The sequence below is a fragment of the Oenanthe melanoleuca genome, chromosome 4 (assembly GCF_029582105.1).
Source record: "Oenanthe melanoleuca isolate GR-GAL-2019-014 chromosome 4, OMel1.0, whole genome shotgun sequence".
Classification (NCBI taxonomy): Eukaryota; Metazoa; Chordata; class Aves; order Passeriformes; family Muscicapidae; genus Oenanthe; species Oenanthe melanoleuca.
The window spans coordinates 48,952,160-48,973,236 of record NC_079337.1 but is presented as its reverse complement, the minus strand read 5'-3'; positions in this window follow the sequence as shown (position 1 = coordinate 48,973,236).

The following is a 21,077-nucleotide window of genomic DNA, read 5'->3' as shown; positions in this document are numbered from 1 at the left end:
TTTAAAGTATTCATAAATCTCTGACCTCTTTATCTCATAAACTTCCTTTATCTCCTATTCTGCAACATTATTTAGCTAGTTTTTTGGGGAGAGAGAACTTGCTATATTCCTGTTTGTTTTTTTTTAATTTGCCAAATAACTTCATAATGGTATTAGCATGAAGCAGAATTTTAAGAAGTTCTGTGAACATTTTCATTGCTCCTTCTGCAGAATTCCTTTGCCATTTGTTTCCCACCTTTCCTTGCTCCATTTTTGCCCAGGTATCTTGGACAACATGGTCAGACACCTTCAGCAGAGGGACAAGCAATGAGAGTTTTTCCCTGCCCCACTGTGAAATGATGTCCTGCCAGAAGGTCTCTACTATCAAGATGAGTGAATCCAGGGCTGCAGCCACAGCCTGAATGGATCTGCAGCAGCTCTTTACTGTGGAGGTTGTCTGCTCAGTGATATTATCACCCTTACATAAATGTACCTCCAGCAGCTTGGTAGTGCTGTCATGGTCCTCACAGGAATATATAATCTGGTATGTTCTCAATTTGCAATGAGCCTTTTCAGTTAAAAGGAAATTTGAATTCCTGGAGATCTGAGATTGACATCCTATAGCACTAAACAGGAGCATCTTTTGTTCCTGAAAGCTCTGAGAAACAGAAAAGTTATACACAGGGCATGAAAAATAAATAGAAACCCAGAATATTTATGAATATTTTAGATATATGATTTATATACACAATAGTGTTTGAAAGCAAAAAAAATCAAGTACATGATTTATAAAGATAATTTTCCTGCAATTCTTTAGGATTTTTATGATTCTTTGTTTTGCACTTCAATAGATTATTTTGCTTTGTCATGACTATCAACGGATCAAAACTTTTGCTAAAATATTTTAATTTAAATGGGTGTATTTACAATTATTATATCATATTAATATTCCAGTAGGCATAAAATTTTCACTAAATAATATTGAATAATTAAGGAGAAATACATTATTAATCAGATAGGAACAGTTTCATACAATATAAAATGCTATTGTGCTAAGTCTGTGTTTTTAATATCTGTTACAGAAACTTCAAGTTGATATTGGTAAATTACTTTCTGCCATATAGACCAAGGAAATTTTAATTGCAAATTGTAGAGATATTGAGGACTATTGTAGAGACAGAGAGGACATTATCTAGTTTTGTAAATATGAAAATTAACATCAGTCTTGTTTATTCCTCACTCAAAAAAAAAAAAAAATAAAATAAAAAGGAGGAGGTTTAAAGGTTTAAAGTACCTGAAGATAGTAAAATCTAACTTTTCTACTTACTGTACTTAGATTAGTAAGTTGTCTACTTACTGTAACATCTCACAATTCCCTTTGGATCACTGCCCAAATGGATACCTTATCAAGTAATTCATTATGTATAAATGCTATTCTTTGTTATATGCCTTGTGATATTCTTCAGAAAAAGCCTGAAATAAGTATTATGGGAGACCCTGTCAGTGATTATGAAGAGATCATATTCTGAAATGAGGGTAACTGAGACTCCCAAAAATAGTCTGTTGATGTAGAATTTCACAGTTTGAATTTTCTGTGGAGCCTCCTGGTTTCTCTTCATAAATGTTTAAGGAATAGTCTTTGATAATGCTCTCACACAGAGACTTTTATTTCCTTTTTTGGCCCTTTTCTTGAAAAGAAATCTTATGAACAGCAAGCAAATCTAATCAAAGGTGAAGTTCCATCTACGTATTAACCTTGTACCTTCAGGAAATTAACTTCCTGTGATATCATTGTTCCTTTCCCTCACACCTGCACACATTTTCGATCTTGTTTTCCAGGTCTGACTCTGTTGACAGAGGAGTCCCAGAGTCTCAAAGGCTTTTTCCAAACTTGAGGACCCACATACCTGAGCACAGCCCAGCTGGCCCTGCAGTGGCCACAGGGGATCCTCTTCCCAAGGGTGGAGGAAAACTGCACTGCAAAGAGCAGCAGGTGGCTGACTGGTGATTCAGTGGGATGGGCCAAAGAACAGCAGCAGGATCTGGAGATAACAGCAGAGGGAATCAGTAAGAAAGTTAAATATATTGTGGATCTAGAGAGAGACAGATATATCATGAGGGGAGGTGGAACACCTGCCATAAATGCACGACTAGCACACATAAAGTGGATATTTGTACAGATTCTAGTTATTCTCAAAATTTCAGTTAGCATTCCTAACTGTCATGATCTTTGATACACTCAAAAGGCAGAGAATTAGATGCCTGAAATAACATAAATACCAGAAAACTAGTCAGTGCAGGGTAGTGCCAGCAGTCCATCTCTAGGAGAATTCTAGCCTCAAAAACCCTGAGATGCACAGTAGAAGTGGAGAAGTGGCTGCATAAACATGCTGAGGTCTCTTGACAAAGAAATATAATGAGGTTATGGGCCTGGCTGTGAGATAGGAGATAGGCAGTGATTCTTTCTATAGCAATATTCTGCAAACCCTTGGATGCCACCACTGGAATCTGAAGTGACCTGGCAAAAAGTGCTTCTTACTGGCCAAATTTAAAATGTTAGAAACAGCTGTTCATCAGAAATCCTGATGCTGTGTGTAGCTCCAGCACCACAGGAAAGCAGCACAAAGGTATCTCAGTTGAGGTCTGGAAGAGTGGTGATACAAATAATTTTATTTGCCATTCATTTTTGCCTGAAAAGAGGATAATCCAAATTACTCTACACCCTAGAGGGAGTCAAACCTTCTACTTAAAGGTAAACAACATTGACAGCAATAACAAAACTGCAGAGGTAATTATAACTCAATACAGAAAAGCATTTGAGTAAAGATATTAAAAAGCAAAGTGGACTTTGTGTGTTCTGAGTTACACAAGTACTGACATAATTACTCACTCACAATAAAAGATCCCTAAAAATGTTCATGAAGATGGCAGATATTTTAGGGCTCATTGATTTCTCTGCTTTGTAAAAGATAGAATTCTACTTAAAATTCTAATTCTTTCAGTAAAGTATTTGATCAAGCAGATACAGAAAAAATGTACCTAAGCAGCACATAATAAAACATTTTTGGTCTGTATTTCACACAAAACCTTTTGTCTTTTTTTTTCAAGTTAGTTTAACCAGTCATAAATTCTGTTTTGAAACACGTATTTTTACAACATTCTGAGACTGCTATTTACAACATGAAACATCTTTAGCAGGAATTGCATAGCTACACTAGGATTTATATTACAATATTTTAGCACTTAGATTATTGGATTGTGTCTGTAGGGAAAGGGAATGGTTTTCATGAATATGTTTTTTTTTTGTTTGGGTTTTGTATCTTTTATTAATTTCTTTTTGTTGTTTTACTTTACTGGTAGAAGCCAGGAGATACTGTTCGTCTTGCATTTAAGGAAACATGAGTCAAATTTCTCAAGGTAGAATAAATACATGAAAAATATATAAAGAATCCTGAAAATACTTGGACTATGATGGAAATAAATCTGATATAAACAATAACAAATGATTAAACTTTATTTAAAGTATCATTTAAATCTATAGATACGTTATCTATTTTCTTATTCGTCTTAATTTTTTATATTTCCATTGAACTATTAAATACCACACACATAAACTTTTCAAAAACATAACAGCAGGTGGAAATACAGCAACAATCAAAATAAATATGCTCATTGGCATTGAAAAAAATAGTTATGTTAGTTAAATACACTTGGGAATATTATTTTCTCTTACAGCAAGATTATAATTTTACTTTAATCCCTATAGATACTTTAAAATTTACAGAAAGTCCAGGGCTATATTGCCATACAAATGGGAATATTCTTGATAGATTGGGTTACAAAGTGTAAAATTGACTGCAGAGAAAATCCTGAAGATTTTTGCAGCGAGTGAGTCCTGGTGCAGGGGTGCGGGGGAATCATGGAAGTGTTTCTAATATGGCATTTGCAGGTGCTGAAATGTTATTACTAAGCTACCAGCTGCTTTGAGGAGTCAGATGTTAAAAATTCATTTCTGGTATCAGAGGATCCACCACTGAAACAAGGTAAGAAAGAATTTGTATGCGAGTGGCTTCAGTTTCTGCAGAAAACTTTTGCACATCATGAATCCTGAAAGGCTCCTTATTAGGATTCATTTGTAGATAAATGAACATGCTTTGCATGAAATCCAAACAGAAACTCAAGTGAAAAAGCTGCTTTTTAAAAGCCTGGAAGCAATTTCACAGACCTTGCAATGCAGCAGTTTCCAAATAATTTATTTAAATCTCTGACTGTAAGTCCCTTTTTTTCTAATTATGAATTGGAAACTCTGGTTTTCAGCACGTCCTGGTACTGCTGTGCTGAACCTGATAAACCATTCAGTATGAAATTATCATGAAACAAGAGAATACTGAATAAAATCTCAAATCAGTGGGAACAGAATAACCTCAGGTGTTGGAAAAGGACTCCACAATCGCTCCTTTCTCAGAGGCTACCTGCACTCTGCCAGGTCTGTAACTTGGTGTTTTAGCATCTAGCTAAATAAGCTGTAAGTGCAGGAGGAACCATGATCTCCTGCTGCTCCTGGCATTGTATGGTATTGAGCAAAAGAAGAAAAAAATGAAGGTCCCCACTCTGGCATAATAAATATATTTTAACATTAAATATTCAAGCAGCCTCAATGAAAACAAGAGATTACAGAAGAATAAACCACATTAATAAGCTTATCTATATGTTTACCTGTTCAACATAAGGGCATCAAAGAACAGGGATTTGTCATCTTAGCATGTAAGATCAGTGGGATACAGGCTCACTCCTCCAAGGAAGGACATTCTTGCTGGTGGTGGCACCTCAGCCTGGACCACAGGTGTCCATCAGCCTGGGGGAATTCAGCCCTAGTTGCCCAGTGTGGAGTCCAGGCACTGGCAGGGGGAGCAAAGTTCCACAAAGACAGTTTGTTCTTAGGTGTATCCTTCTGATACAGCTGAAGGGACAATTGGAAAAGGCCTTTGCTCACACCACACATTCATGTAAATTATATCTTCACATTGTGCCATGACACACCCTGCATTCATTCTCATACTACTGATTAGTCTTTTCACACTTTGTTTCCATTCCTGGTTTATTCTAACTGTAGAAAATATAGCACACCTCCTGGTGGTACAGATTAAACTGAAACAATTTATTTTCACTCTCACCATACTCCTCCTGGGCATATATAAAGTAGAAGTCAAAATCAGGTCCCTGGTTAGGCCAATGTGTACACTTCAGCCACCTTTGGGGAAACCAGGGCTTCATTCCAAAGGTCTGCATTCTGACTTCAGTTGCCTTTCGTCTCTGAAAACTAGGTTATAGTAAAAGTAAACTAGGTTATAGTTAAAGTAAATAATTCTTTTTACTTAACTGTTTCTTGAGAAGAATGCAGACAATGTCTGTATTTTCTCAGTGTGGTGTTCTGTCTGTATGGTTGATATAACACTGGTTACTACAAACATGCAGGTTACACCTTGCAGGGGAAAAAATATTCTAAGTTTGCATCAAGTCTCTGATTCTCAACCTTTCTCCTTCCCACAAACACCAATGCACTTACATGCCAGCACAGGTATCAATTTATTTCAAGCTGTAATTTGAAGGACCAGTTCACACTGCCCACTGACAATAGGGAGACTCAGTACTGGCAAAGAGCAAGACAGGGTTTGAAAGCTATGATTTTTGAAACCTAAGGAAGTAGTTCCAATAAGGATCATAATTTATCTCACCAGACATTATAAAGAAACTAAAATTGCAGGCAAAGAACATGACATACAAAGGATAGGGGTATGTGTGAAATTCTGCCCTTCTTGATGCTGATGATTTAGGGCTCAAGGGAAACCTTGAATTCACAGTTTAAAACTCTGTCATGGAGCAAGACATCCCCACTGATCTTCACACAGGGGTAAAAAGGTCCCAGATTTTGCTTTTAAGAAAATGACAGTAGAGACTGAAGTTTAGATGTATATTCAAAAGGAGTCAGAAAGGAAGCAACAAAAGAGGATGAAATCTAATGAAAAGTACATGAATAGGCAAGAAAACATTTAATGAGAGATAAAAATGGTGGCAATTGAGAAAAAAAAAATAAAGGAAGGGAAAGATGAAGCTCAGGGGAAACATATTGTTAATGAAAAATAACCTTTTAAGGAAAAGTAATGGGGTCATAATTGTCTAAATAGCTTGGGAACCCTCTGGATCCATTTCCTGTATGCAGTGCATGTGCAGGCAGCACCACAACAAGCACACAGCCAAGGTTTTGATGCTGCAGATTCCACCAAGCATGAAAATTCGGACAGACAGATGTGTAATTATTGCATATTGTTGAAAGAACAACTGCATTACAACAAGAAAGAAAAATGCTGCTTTTTGATAAAAGTATGCACATGTCAGAGAACTGGAAATAGGAATTTGCTGTATTTCTGTTGCTGAGGCTGGTTGACCTTAGTAGGCTTGGGGCTTTTGTTTGGTTGGGTTTTTAAACAATTAAAAGTATAATTTCTTGAATGTCTGATTTTATTTTTGCTTAGATAGTGTTTAGACTGTCCTAATGTCTGATATGTGTGTGGGTCCCTGCAGATAAAATTTGACAATGAGTAAGGCCAGTGGATGAAAATTCCTTGTTCTTGTTTATTGCTCTGTCTTATCTGAGCATCTTTGGAGTACTCAAGGAGATATTTCAGAGTTTTCAGTACAGTTGAAAACTGCCAGGTTTATTTCCACAGACCTTTGCTATAATTTTGTTTCAGAGATGACTTTATGCTCCTGAAACACATTTTTTCTCCTTTTTCTTCACATCCTGTGTTCTATAGTTCATTTTTTGGTCATGTTAATTTTTTTTAGTGATATCTGAGTACTTAGGAAATGTTCCATCAGGTTACCACTGAGCTTGTATACCAGTTAATTTTGAATAAGTATGGTATTATATTTAATCCAGACCATAAAGTAGTCAATGTGTGATACATGAAAAACAATGATTAAGAAAACAAGTGAATCACTATGACACTGTTTACTGTACTTTGTAAAAAACCCAAATTAAAGCCTCTTATATAACTCTAAAGACCTGAAATCTGGAAGAATATTACACTGATCACAATATCAACCCTTCCAGTGCTAAATGTGCCATAGAATATCATGAAAGAAAGAAAAAAGTGAAGGTATTGCACTCAACAGCATGGTAGAGTTCCTGTGCTCCAGCAAGGTACTGAGGTCATACATCTTACAAACCCTCCTGTCTCCTGTGGATTTAGGTAATAACAGAAGGATGTTTCTTTGGGTTTACCTGCCAGATATACGATACACACTTCAAGGAGAGGAATTTTTTTACCTTATTCTACAATGGTGGCTTCAGAATGAATTATTATTTCCAGTTCATCTGTCTTGTAGAGACAAGTCAGAAGTGCTAAAATGTAAAGCTCTTTTTTCAGCTGAACAGATGTACTAAACACTTGTCACTTGTGTATGTTGAAAGAGCACCAATTACAAAGGGATAATTTCTCCTAATACATGTCAAAGCAGGAGAATTCTTTCTTTCTTCAGTAATTTCTTTTTGTGACTTGATTGTTTTACACCAGTTATGAACTTCTATCACTGCCCACATATGGAAGAAGAATGACTAATGCATTGCTACACCTTTTTGGAGTCCAGGAATCCATGGTTCCTGTTACACCTTTATTCTATCCTTCTATCAAAATATAGAGTTTATGAACTCAGAATGGAAAAATACTTGGTAAAAGATTCCTAATAAAGTGCAAACTCTGAGGTTCCACCTCAGCTCAAGATAAAACCTTGAGTTATAACTTAATTCCCTTTAATTTTTCTGGAAGAGACTTACTTTGCAACAAGAGAACAATTTCTTGGTAGACCACACTTCTTTAATTTTCCTAATGATTTAACAGTGTTTGGGGGTTTTGTTGTCATTGCTATTGAATTTTTAAGAAAAGTGAAATTGAAAACTTTCATCAAAATTAAAAAGGCTATTATCCATTTGATTATTAGAAAAATAAGGATTAATAGATTTTCACTGTTATCATAAATATATTTAATATATTTTTTCATCCTGTGAAAAAATAACATAAGTGACAAAAATAATATGACAACATAAAAACTATAAAGATATTCGAGAACTCTCTTTGAATTCCCATAAAGAAAAGATTGTTTTATTCTATTCTCTTACCTTAAATCACCTGCAGGCTCTTCTAATTCTGGGAGATGCACCATACAGTGTTGAATCCTGACTTAGCTTTATTCCTATTGAAAGACAGTAAGAATGAAAATTACCTCATTCAAACTAGGATGCCAAAAATATGTGAAGATATTTAAATCCTGAAAATAATAATAGTAGTTGCAGTAGAGCAAAGAAAAAAATATTGTACATTTTGCAAGCACTCTTCAGAATTCTGGTAGAAAGAAAGGGAGCTTATCAGCCAGAGCTGTTATAAACAAACTGCAGCCCAGGTTAAGACATCCTTCAGTAAGGAGTGCCTACCAAGCAATTTCCTAGTGAAGCATTCAGTAAGTAAAAAAAGTTATTAAAATAACTGATGTTTTTAAACATTCTCTCTGAGGGTCAGAAGTCAATCTCATATGCTGCTGCCTTCCAGAGAACATCAAGCACTGGTAACACATTTCCAGTTTTCCAGAATCTTGCACAGGCTGCCTTCCTTACCTGCTGCAGGCTGATAATCCCTGATCTCTTCTGGAAAAGTAAGAAATAAAGGTGCTCATGTATACATCAAAATCTGTCTAGAAAGAACAAAGCAAATATTAACAATGTTGGTGAATAATTAGCATTTGGGGCCAGAAATGAAACTGCAGCCTCTTCATTCCTAGCTAGGGTAAAAATATGCCAATCCTACTTGCCATCTACCAAAAAAAAAAAAAAAAAAAAAAAAAAAAAAAAAAAAAGTTGAACAGGAAATTAATGGAAATACTGTTATGCATTACTTTTTTCTATTCCACAAATGAAACAGAGTTCCTATAATTTGTCAAATTATTTCTGTCAGACCCATGAAAACAGAACCAAAGCTGTGCAAGCTGTACTTGTAGTGTGACCTCTGTTTCCACACTAATTTGCACGTAGACATAAATCCCTGTACAAGCATATTTGAAATAATGGAGGAAGGCTGAAATCACCGGAGGAAAGTTGTGCTGTCTCACTGTTTTTTGCAGCATGAGGATTAATCTCTTTTCTGTGTAATGCCAGAAACTAGCTGATTGCATTGCAGGAGGATTCCCCTCCTCTCCTTGCTCTCCTTCAAGAAAAAACTTCTTATGAAACACTGGAGATTGCCTATATCTAAAGGCAGCTCACAATGCATGGTTCTGCTGGATTTTTTTTCCTCTCTCTCAGAAAAAAAAGGATTTTAAAATCTGTCTTGGCCAAACATGGCACACTATACCTCCCACAGTCAGCTCAGCATGTGATCCACTGGTAAGCCATTTAATTTTCTTCCTTTTCCCTGTTGCCATTGTAGGGCTACTTTAGGTTAAGCAGCACTAGTCTGTGCTTTACCATTTAGTGTGACCAGTGTGAGACCTTTAGTGTGACTGTCAGGGAAGACAGTTATGGTTTGGATTTGGGGTTTTGTTTGTTTTGTAGGGTTTTTTTTCATGAGTAATTGACACTGTGCTGCATTAGGCCCCTTCCAGCTCTACAGCCCTGTGCTGAGGTATTTAAAAATCCATAAGATTTAACTGTTTTAGGAGCAGTAAAATGATTGTATTTGACTTGAATAGCTCTCCTCCTACCAGAGAGCAACTTTAGCATTACTGCAATGCTGAATTCACCTTTCAATACACATCATTACTGATTACCACCATCACCCCCACCTCTATGCCATGCATTTCTATGTATTCTAGAATGCTAAGACTTAAATTTCTGGGTAAAGCCACAATGAAACGAATTCTAGAAAAAAGTTCACTTCTAAATATAAAACCTACCCATAGATAAAGTTACAAACTTAAACACTGAGTGTCAAAAGCAAATAAATGCATAGTCCCAATTTTATAAGGTGAAAGGACTTAGCATAGTTCTCTGTCTCAAAACATGCCAAAGCCATTGAAGGAACTTGCCATAATTAAGCCACCACAGTGAGTACTTGAAATAAGCACAAGAGGCAGGTGCTAATTCCAGGCCTAGCAGAGGTAAGGTCTGGTTAAAACATCCTGGTTAATGTGTCTGGACAAAAATCCCCACTGTGGCAAACTGTGGAAAAGGAAATAAATGCTTATACACATGCTAACCCAAATTATAGCAACATCTGCAACCACCCTGTGGATAGCTGGAACCTGGATTGCATAAAGGTGATGACTCTGAAGAACTCTAAATAAAATCCATTTTATTGACTTTGGCATATGATTTCATTTGCACCTTAATTCTAACAGAGACAGCTCTCACTAATCAGATTATAACATATGGTCAATTTGAGTAGATGGGAGAAGATAACCAAATTCTAATTCTAATTCTAATCAAATAAGTCAACACCACATTGAAACACCTAATACTTTGATGTTTTTTTGCAACCTATGTAAAGTAAAAGCATGATAATTTGATGTAGTTTTAAATTTATTTTCATTGGGCTTAAGAGAAGGAAAGGGGACAAAATTAAATATAACAAGTAGACAATTGATAAAGTACACTAAGCTCATCAATTCTTCACAAAAAATACTGGGAAACAGCCAAGTTATTTAACTTTCCAGCACAGCTGCTTAGCATCCACAATATTCAGTAACATTGATACTATGAATGTCTCACAAAAGCTCAGAATACTTCTCTTTGGGTTAAAAGAAAGTAATTTGCAAAAGCAGTTCAAAAAAGAAAGCTGTTCAAAATATCTTTGAGGAGTTTCAACCCAGCTCTGCTGGATATACCTTGATTTCCATTTTAATCTAATCCTAAATAAATTTGCTTACCAGCTGATATTCAGTGTAACTTCATGAAGTTAGTGTCTTGCTTGAGGTACATCTGTTAATATCACCATGTCTGCTGTCCCAGATCCATGAAAACAACTTCACCCACAAAGGGAAAACTACAATCCCAATATCAGTATTCTACAACTTTTCTGTGTGTGTGTGTTTTGTCTTATTTTTTCCTTTAGTTTGTTGTTATGGGACAAGGTTTAAAAAAAAGGCTCAGCACCATAACAAAGCCTTGAGCTTTCAGCAGAGGCTGAAATACCAGTTCAGCCACTGCAGGGAATAGGGAACATGTTGTTGCAGGGTGCTAATAATCTAATTCTTGTGTGTAGCAAAGGAAAGCCCTTGGTTCCAGGTTGATTCTGGAAAGGACAAAGGGAGGTATTCTGCTTGCAATTCTGTCATTTTGATCACGACTAGCAGGAGAGGTGGGCAGAGCCATGTAAAATTAACCATTTACCTGTGGCAGGAACAGGGAGAAAATATTACAGCAGGTGATCTTGATTCTTCTTGAGCAAAGTCAGAATGTAGAGTGCAGCATAACATGTTGGCAAGAAAGGCATTTAGCTGAAAATCTGAGCCTGGGAAACTCACCTGATCCATGCTGGTGACTGAAAATCTGTAACTTTTCTTTATCTTGATGCTAGGAACTACATTTTCCAGTAAAACACAAAAGAGTGTATATATATTTTTCTCCAAAGTAACTCAATTCTCTCTCTTTTGAAAAAACTGATGTTTGCATAGTTCATAAAAGCATCTATTTCTTCTAATATCTTCATCTGAGTCCATTCCTTTTGACAGAGTTATCGTGCTGTTTTGAGAACTCTTTTTTCCCTTTTACAATTTCAAAGTTTACTGTGCTGTATTTCTATTGAGACATCTGGTTTTCATTCTGTGAAGTTTACCCTCTGTGCTGACAGACCTCCAAAGCCAGAGCAAAGGCAATAAAGCAACGGCTGCCACAGGAACTGGCTATCACTTGTATAGGAAATTTTCTCTCACCTGAAGCTGTCAGTCTGCTGTGAAAACATGACTGATTTCTCATCACTAGAACTATGAGATATAAATCTTCACATATCAAGTTTACAAAAATTTTTTATTGTTCCTTTACAAATTCTTTCACTTCTTTTTTAACCTAATAACCCAAGACTTCTCATTCTTTTGTCTCATGCTTTTAAAATTCCTGTTATGTCTGTAAATGATGCTTTTTTTTCCTCACTACTAGCTAAGTAAGCACAAGATTAATGGAAAAGGTCACAACCACATTTTGTAGCTACTATATTTTTCATTTTATGTTGATATATGCTAATATTTTTTGTCTTTTTGAGCAAGGGTGTATATAAAATAGAAGTTGATTATTCTTACTACAACACCAAAGAGGGTTTGCTGGAATACATATGAATCATTCAATTTCCATATGAGTCATCTTATATTTTTCCAAACTGTGCACCTGAACTTACATTCATGTTCTGTCATCTGCAGAATTCCTTTCCTTTTCCCATTGTTTCTACCACTAAATTCAGAAATAAACGTATATATCAGAGTGATCAGTGAAGAAAAACAGCAAGGACAATTTTCAAAGACTTCTTTTCCATGATTGCTGGAAAGTTTTAAAGTGATAATATTTTATAAACAAAGTTGAGGCTATATATATATATGGATTATTTTCTTAACTCCACAGCATTAGGCAAGAAAAACACATGTGGACAGTACACTACATGGGAAAACTAGAATTCAGTCTGAAATAAGACAATTTCTCTAAATATCATTAAGAAGCTAGGCAAACTGATGTCTGCATCCAGGAAATATATCTAGTTTTCTGCTCAGTAAACCTTTTCCTTAAAAAAAAAAAAGCTTCTAATTTTTAGCAAACTTAAACAAAAAATATTAAAAAAAAAAAGGAAACCACATGATATTACAGGCTGCCTTGAAAAACAAAAGAGTGAACATGATGTTGGATTATTTTGCTAGTCTCAAGGAAGAGCATTGAGCAGTCAGTCAATATGACCAAAATGTGCATTTATAAAAACTACAAAAAGACTTCCATGCCCATGACAGGAGGTGATTCAACTAGCTGTCTGGCAGTAAAGGTTGTTTACCAGGTTTTGGATTCCTAATTGGGTTCCTAGCTTGTTAAGTAGCAGCTGGTCTTTAATTAGTTGAAAAATTATTATCACTAAAAGTTGCCATAAAAAGAAAGAGAACAATATAATTAAAGTGTTAGAATCCATATGGTGGGAAATGTATCTTCACTTGTCAATAGCTGTTTTTCCTCTCTTTTCCACTCAGCATTAATAAGGAAAAACTGTTCATTTGCCAAAAAGTTCTCCTTTTCTAATTTGAATTGAAAGTAACACTAAATTGGAAGTGTGCTGAAATACTGTACATAGTGTTTCCCTTTGGCTGTGAAGTTATCCAAGGAGCTATTTTCCACAGGGGTGAGTTAGGATTGATGAGTCACCCTTGCCAGCACACCTAATCATGGTTGGACATCATTATCTCACCTTCATTCATTATTTATAAAGTAAAACTAGATGAAAACCTCTTTGCATGTAAGACAGCAAAACACAAATTTTATGCCTGTGATGTATTAAAGATGACCATAGCCTGACATTACAATCTGCACCTCGAAATTTGCACTATAATTGCCTCAAAATATTTTATACACCACTTTCTCTGGTGATTTACAGACCTTCTCTGCACTTCAGGATTATTTGCCTAATGCATGTGGAATGATAAGGCTACATGTGAAGCAATAGGGTGTTAATATAAATAATGTCTAGGCATATTTTTTCTAAAATATTTCAAACATCTGTGCTATCAATTTTAATATTATAGACTATTACACTGGTTTTATACTTACTGTACTTACTGATTTTGTCAAGTGGGAATGGAATGGGATGATATTATTTAGTTTTGTAATAGCTGAATCCAGTTCAAAACCTGGCAGAATCTTCTTGTCCATTAACCATCCATTTTGTGGTGAAGAAATTAATTCAGTAGCTGGGAAGGGCATTTTCTTGTAAAAGGGGTGCAGTATAAAAGGAAAAAAAAAAAAAAAAAACAGAAAAAAACCCAAAACATAAAAAGAAAATACCAACTCTGTTTAGTGTCCAGATTTCCTATAGAAAATGACTAAATTCTACATTGCTCATATTAGCAGTGGATGACCTCCACTTATCTGCATCTATTATTGTTTAAATAAAAGCACAGAAATCTAGAAAATAAAATTATCTTCTGCTCTACAGGAGCAGATTGCCAGTATTCCAAGTCTAGAAAATCTTTCTTAGATGAAGGTAAGATCAGGGCATTCAGCATAAAAGAAAGGAACTTTTGGAAAGCCTAAATTTCCAAGTGACTCAATTATCCTGAACTATCTGCTGAGAGAGCAGAAAATATGTTTTAAAATAGCACTTCACCATAAAATAAATTGATTCTTGGCAGTAACTACATACAGTGGAAACAGCCTTTCATAACTTTACATAAGCCTTTCTTTAAGGTTATGAATTTGCAGACAAAGTAGAAAATATACATCAGATAAGCAGCAGAGAGCAACATGCATCAGCTTCAGTCCTTCACTGTAATGCCTTCCAAAAGCTAAGTCATTATTTTTTCCCTGCTGAAGTGGTGTTTTCTATCTAGATTGTTCCACATTCAGACCTCACTTGTATTAGGTCACTGCAAGGCACCACAAGAGATGAATGTGCTGTAAGGCAAATATAAAGTAAAAAAATTGTATCAACATTCCATCTTTAAATACTTATCACCAGGTCTCTAAATTACATTGCAGGGATTAAGAAAAAAGGTTTATCTAGGAATTCCATTCCATTTTTCTCTTGACTTGATTTTAATAGGATGCTAGTAATTTTCTGTAAGTCAAGATACAAATGGGTTTTTTGTTGAACTTGAATTTAGCACTTATATGTACATAAAAATTGTGATTTCACTTTGGTACATGGGGCTGATGTTGGACTTTCATTTAGATTTAAGGATTGATCTGTTTCAATTTAACTCTTTGAAGAAAACAGATTGAAAATTGAAATTCTTAGTAAATTACTTTTTTTTATAATTCAAAGACTAGTGAAATAATTGTGTTCAACTACTGACTGGGTAATGGTTCTTCTATAATACTTTAAGACAGGACTTAACACTCATGGAGAACTGAGACAATTTTTTTTTTAATGTTTCAGAGACAACCACTGCTTTTTACAGGCAGGGGAACTTGTGTGGGGTAGTGGTGTTTGAGTTAATATATTTAGTTCTTCTCCATTACTGCATTAATGATGGTTAACATTTTTTTCTATCTCTCTATCACCCGCAAATCAAAAAAAACCTCTGTGACATGAAATACATGGGTTGCATTCTTAACTCATTTTATGGTGAAGAAATTCAAGAAAGTATAAAAAGAAAGTGAAAGCATTTGTCTCTTATCTCTGCCTTGCTGCTTTAAAAATATCACTATTAGTGTTTTACACTCATAATGTTCCCACCAATATTTTGGTAACTGAGGTGTGTGACCATTTCCCAGTCTGTGTAGAACAGAGAGGTCTTAATTTAATCTGACACTAGAAATGCATCAGTGGGACTGAAGGAACCTCTCTCCCTGTAATTCTAGGAAGCACGGGAGGGGGGAGCCTGAAGAGAGGGAAGAATGGAGCCAGTACTAAAGGTCAGGTTGGCATTCCTGGACAATGCAATCCACTTGGCTTCAGCAGCACACCTACTAGCAAGGAAACAACAGCAGCTTCAAAATATATTTAAAATACAAATGCATACCAACTCACAGCAGCAGAAGGGGCATTAGAAGAAATAATTGAACTGCAAAGAGAAGTGCCATGATTAATATTTTCATTCAAAATGGACACGTACAAACACAAAAGTGTGTGTGTCACCAGTCTGCTAGATAATAATTTTTTTAAAGTTTGTAATAGACATGCAATAGTGAACTGCCACTTATTTACACTTACAGACAGCATTGTTGTAGTCAGGACCCCATAAGTTTTCCTCCACTTAAGCTGAATCCCTATTTATTTAAGTTTTTCTCTTCAAAACTCATTTTTATTTGAATCTGAATGGAAAAATGTATCAAAATAAGGCATCCTAGCTTCCAGATTGCTGCATGGACCAGGATTCAACCTTCACGTAATTTCCAGTGGCAGGTGATAAATGAAGAGATGAAAAAAGAGAACTGGTACAGAATTCTGATGAACAAGCCCCTTCTAACTTCAATCAGAAAAAATGAAAACTCTATTTGATTCCTATGAAACAGACTGTATATTATAAGCAGCAGCTGGAAAAGAGCTTATTAAAAATGTAACCGTTAAAAGATGACACTCTTATAGTATCTATTTTCTGTGAGGGTTGAGACTCCCTGACCTATCTCACTGAAAGTTCTTTAATCTCAGTAAAGCTTACTGGGGAAGCAGGATTAAATACAAAATAACAGCAGCAAAATAATAAAGTGAGAAAAATCTTTGTTTCTTTAATCACAGTTATCAAATAAAATAATACTATGCCAGCATTCTGCACTAGAGTAGAGAAAGGTACAAATGATTATAATAATAAAAAGAAGTGTTTGATGCTCTAATCTAAAACAAATTCCTGGCTAATGAAATTGATATATAAATTTCTGTAAAGCCAGCTCATACTTAAAATTAGGGGGGAAAAAAATCCACTTGATAGAGTCCCTCAATAGAATTTTGACAAGCTATAAAATTTAGTATTTGTACTTCATAATTTCACTAGATTTTACAAGTGTGGACAACCTTTGTCTTGGTAAGTAGTCAAAGATCATGTGCAAGACATTTAGATATTAAGAACATAATCATTGTAGAGATGTATATTTGTAAAATAGTCTAATACATATCAGTTGAAAATTTTGCAATATATTATTTTCTAGATTGGTTTGGTATGGGAAAAAAAAAAAAAAACAAAACCAAACCAGAAAAAGAACCTTCTTGATCTCTTTGCTCTGTTTATGCTTCAATGAGGTGAGATGTCTGGTGATTTTTCCCTCACAGCTCCAAGTTAATGCAAAGTTGTGAGATCCAAAGACCACAAGGGGCACAAATAAGCAACCTATAATAGCTTGCTTACATTATTCAGCATGGGGTATATAAGCACACATTATTTACACGATTCATTTTACATGCACATTAATTATGGAAAATTAGAGACACCAAGAGAGAGCCATTAAGAGTCGATTAGACACTAAGAACAGGAATGCTGGCAGTGCCAGTAATGAGAAACCTAGATTACTTCCAAAGGGAAGGCAGTTCATTAATATTTTGCTTCTCAACAGTTCAATTATAACATGCCTAATGTGCTGGACATTAGCCTTTGGGGGCCTGAATCAATTTGTGTATCAGAAGGAGATGATCTTACTTGTTTCTTGAAGATGCAGATGAAGCTTCCTGGGAAACTTTTATTGCTGTCAAACCAGTTAATCACCTTATTCTGAAATGTCTTTAAAGCAAAACACCTCCTTCACCTGTAAATGTTTAGGGCAACACCAAATAAATTGATGAGAATTTTTTCTCTTCCACTGGAAACTGGAGGTCCACAACTTATAATAAAGTGTAAACAAATATCAGGGAACACAAGAACAAGCTTTGGTCTCAAAAGGTAGCATAAAAAGTGACAACATCTCTCTTAATTCAATTGTGTAAAATGTATGAGGTGCTGAATGGGGTAGTTGTCAGCCTTCATGAGAAAGCTTTATCATGGTTCAATTAATTGTCAATTAAGTTCAGTTAACTGATTATTAGATTGAAGCAATTCAAGAAATTTTAAAATACTTTTAAAATATAAATCCAGTTTGTTTCTAGAAATCCATGGCAAAAAGTTCTGATTCAGAGAAAGAAAACAATTTCTAGTATACACATTAGTTCAAAAGTTGTTATTGAAAGCAGATGGTGATGTGAACTCTAGCTTCTTCATAAACTACAGTTATTGCCTGAAAATAGAATATATAAATAGCAATGTTCATGAGGCATTTTTTTACTCTGAATGAAGCCTACATAATTTTGCTTGCATTCAGAATTTTTACTCCTGTTGGCATACTAGACATTTTATCTTGATCATAAAAATATAGTGGGAGAAAGTAAGTAATTTTTCCAATCCAGGTAGCATATAAACTGGCCTTCTGTTTAAGACCTAATCATAAATACAGCTACATTCTTTCACTGTGCAATTTCTTTTCACAGTTCATTAATTGCAAAGAGACAACTTGAATGGTGAGTTTGCAATTTTATGATAGGGTCCTGTAAGGCCACGAGGGAAGGATCCACTTTTATGTGTTCATCTCACTAATGATACGTTAGGGAATAGAAAGGTGAATATCAAGAGCTAAGAAGCTGAAAACACTTTTAAAAAGGGGCAGTATACACCATACTGTACTTTTGGAAGCAACAAACCTGTCTTTAATTTTTACTACTTATTTTTCATCTCTGAACAGCTGACAACAGGCAAGGATAAAGATTCTCTTATAATAAAAAGGAGCATGAGCACACCAGAAAACTATTTGACCACTTTTTATTTAACAAATTTTAAAAAAATATTTAAAGGTGTTGAGAATGGAGGTGTGAGGGTAAAATAAGGTATATACAACAACATTTCTTATCTATTCATTGCTTTTGCTTAATGCAATCAGGAAAAAAAAAGACTGCTGTGCCTGTCTATTGAAATGTCTTCTTGAAAAGCCCAAACAAAAGACTTGAAAGTAAAACTTGAATGCATAATGTTAGTTTGTTTGTAAAATCTTTGAATCACATTTTAATTGTAATGAAAGTTTTACTATGAAAACCAAAGTGATGTAAGAGCATCATCAGAAAATGTTACCAACAGCTAAAACATGAGATGATTTAACATTTTCTTGTTTGTTACACACCTTCAAATATACAAGGTTATGTCTACTAGAGATCCAGTATTTGGCTGTATGACATGCCTGATATGCCAAAATAACCAAAGCTCAGGTATCTGTAAGGATGGAGGCTCTATTTAAGGTGAAGGTTCAAAAGGAGAATTCAACACTGTTATAGTTAATGAAAATCTGGACAAAAATCTGGACAGACAACTTTGCCCATTTAAAACATGGCTACTCATTTCAGAATATAACAAGAAAAGAAATTAGGTTAATTCCACAAAAAACTATTATTTGGCTATAGATTTCATTAGTCTCTCTCAAAGAGTCCAAAGTGACAAAAACTCAAAAACTCAAAAACTGTAAAAAACCCTACCTACTAATAAGATATGCTTTTGATATGGCTCAGGAGTGCAAATCTTGGGTACAGTCAGAGCACATGCTCAAATGTGGAAAATCACTGTGTTCTTTACAGAACTACAGTGCCCAAAAGCTGGAAGAGAATTATAGAAAGTACTAAATTATACTACCTTGAATTGCCTCAGGATATCTAGAATAACTGAAATAAAAACTTCATGAAACCATGTAGACAACATTCAGCTTTGAAGTCCTCAGCCAGACACAGGTGCAACCTCCTGCTATTGAATTCTGACCTCAAGCCAAGTACTTTGAAACAATTGCTTGATCACCATAACCCAACCTGATGGAAAAAGAATTATTCTAAAGCAAATAACATCCATCTACTGCAAAATTGATTTGAATTTCAGCATGGGTGCCCTCCCTCTGTTTTGTTAAATGGCTCTCAAAAATAATTCAATAAAGGAAGCTTTTCCAAACATATTAAAGAGGAAGGTTATTTGTTGTAGGTTGTTTGGGTGGTTTTTGGTTTTTTTATTTTGGTAATAAAATTTTCAAGATTAATTTATGGCTGTACATTCTAAATTCTAAGCTAATACCTTTTCTTGAAACCCCAGTAATCTGGAAAAAGAGGAGATGGCTGCAAGAGACTCAACTGGAGATAAATTAACTGCTAACTGAGACAGAGACATCAGATATTCTGTAACTAATTTCTCACCACTGTCTATAACAAATGAAGGTTGCATAATACAACATATTAAGGGCTGTTGAATCCCAATAGCAATATTTTTTGTAATATTGTCAGGTTATTTTTACAAACCCTGGGAGTAAATGGTGAAATACGTAAACTTGCATTTTTTTATTAATTCAGCCATAAGTGGAAAATCTTTTGAATTTTTTCATAACTGACATTAAAAAAGATCAGTAATCATCTCATATGCATTTATCCCAGAGATGGTATTCAGAGAGAACTAAACAAGTTAATGCTGCTATGGTGTAGCTAGCACAAAAGAAAGAAATCTTTATAAAAGGTCTTTAAAAAGAAATTACCTCTAATACCTTTCTTGTATCAAGATTTACGTTTTGAAAAATAATCTTTCTAAATTAAAGTTGGTTACTAATACTAAAAATCCATAGAAAGTTCAAGTTAGTGAGAACTTTTCTCTAAAATCTGTAAGGAAAAAAACAGTGAAAATGCATTTGCTATTGAATGAGTAAACTCAGAAACTTTCTTAAACTAATGGTCAGATTTATTGCTATTTTAGAGATGCTTTATATTTGATTTTCTGTGTTCTAGTTCTTAGAACAGATCCTAAGCAAACACTTTCAAACCTCATTTACCTGGCCAAGCTGTGCTATATAAGATTAAGAAGTGATAGAAAGGAAACCAATCCTACTATCTCCAGGTTATGGACAACCTGTTACTGTTGCTCTCCTCAGTGATTTAACCAAGACTCAAAGATACATTCTCCTACATGAAAATTCTGTAATCTCTCATGAAACCTGATTTCCCCTGGAAAGAAAGCCTGTAAGGATTCTCATGTGAAAAATGTTCTACCTTTAACAGCCTTGGAAGACCTCAGAATTTTTATATGCAGTTTAAAATATTTGTCATCTAATGAGCTTTAACAGTCCCAATATGTAGGATGAATTAGTAAACAGTGGGAAAAAGAGACACTCTGAAAGCAAATGTAAGTGCTGGACACCCATCACATTTGTAATCTACTATGACACAATAAACTAAAGGCTAATGGCTACATCTATTTGAAGAAATTATATTTCAATCATGATTTAATTTAAATGGATATACAAAGCAAAAATAGTCAATGTAATAAAACTCATGCATAAAGCAAACTATAACCTATTAGTTCTTAAACTGTCTGGAGTACTGGACAAATCAGTATTAATAAATTTTGAAAGAAAATACTTTATGTAGCAAAAGGTATAATTTGCAAGAAAC